This window comes from Lolium rigidum, chromosome 4 (assembly GCF_022539505.1).
Source record: "Lolium rigidum isolate FL_2022 chromosome 4, APGP_CSIRO_Lrig_0.1, whole genome shotgun sequence".
Lineage (NCBI taxonomy): Eukaryota > Viridiplantae > Streptophyta > Magnoliopsida > Poales > Poaceae > Lolium > Lolium rigidum.
The window spans coordinates 147,619,125-147,620,643 of NC_061511.1; positions in this window are offsets into that span (position 1 = coordinate 147,619,125).

Here is a 1,519-nt window from a genome sequence, read left to right on the forward strand (position 1 = left end):
GTGGCGCAGCAGGTCCAAATGGCGAGAGAACAAGGGCGTGCTAATTTTCAGCCAGCGCTTATAGAAGGTCGACACACACCCTTCCCCGCCGTTAACATGGTGGGTGTGACTTACCTCGAGGAGCTGCCACAGGATTCTCGTTCAATATCAACATGGTAGGACCTCGGGGGCACCACTTCCGGTAAGGACGGAGACGAGGGCAGCCGCTTCCTCATAGCAAGGACAATGCGAGAGGAAGCCGTTCCACGCGATCGGCTCCGCCACGATGGCAAGCGCTATACCGCGAGGGGAGAAGGGAGGAACGTGAGATATCAGCGACCTCTCTCTCTCGATCACCTCCCTCAACAAGTATGTGAGTCAATACGACCAACGCCGACGACACAACGACGATGATGAAAGAGATCGGGCTCCGGCTAGGGACGCCAGGAGACAATCGCCGGCATGATCGCGACGCAGAGAGATATGAGCGCCACGCCAAGGAAAATCGAGAGAGCAAGATGACGTGGATAGCACGGACCGCCCCTTCTTCAGACACCGCGGATTCAGAATGAGCCGATTGCCTACAATCGGCAACGCCCGTAATGTAGACAAAAGAAGAAGGGATGCAGCCAACGTGTCCGTGTTCAAGCGCCTAGGGCCTCTCCCGCCTCTAACAAGCACATCGCTGAGTCCCTCTCGTAGAAGATCTCGAGGAACCAGAGGACGATGATGAAGAAGAAGATAAGTATCATCTACCAAGGTGGTGTCTGATGGACTCAGCCGTTCCCAAAAGCGTAGGGGTTCGGGCCGATCAAAGGTATTTGGAGGAAGCCAAAGGTTATACCGCACACGCGCTGGTGTACTGATCCGTCGCTAAAATTCAATAACCCCGGATCTAAGAAGGACGCCACAAAGAAAGAGTGGCGCCCGTACAAAAGAAAGCCGATGATGAGACACGCTTTGCCACAAACATGGTGTTCATCCTTCCAACAGAGTTTAGTGCTCCAGGTGATTTAGACTTAAGCACCCGTGGCAATGGGCCCTGATCGGCGGCCCGGCCTCTATCTTTGAGAAGCCACGAGAAAGAAGCTGCGTATCCGAAGGCCCCGACTTGCGAGGCTATATCAATGGGCAGCCCGTCAACAAGATGCCGGGTGGACACCGGAGCGGCAAGCTAACATTATGTCATACTCCATGCCACGTCAAGCTGGGACGCTCTAGCTCGGATTTGATCAAGACCAACAATGACCAGCGATTTCTAACGGGCTGCTATCCGATGCACAAGGTGTTCGAATCTTGATCCGACCGTAGGAAGGAAAAAACCATCCCTACGTAATGTTTTATTGTCGACAACAAGAGCACCTATGTCAGTCCTACTAGGAGAGATTGATCCACGCATCCGTTGCATTCCATTCACGATGCACCAATGTCTAATACAAACAGGATGGAGATGAAGTAGAAGTCGTCCATATGATGATTCAGCCGAGATTTCAACTACGGTATGAACGCTTGGGAGACATCAAAGCCAAGAGCCACTCTC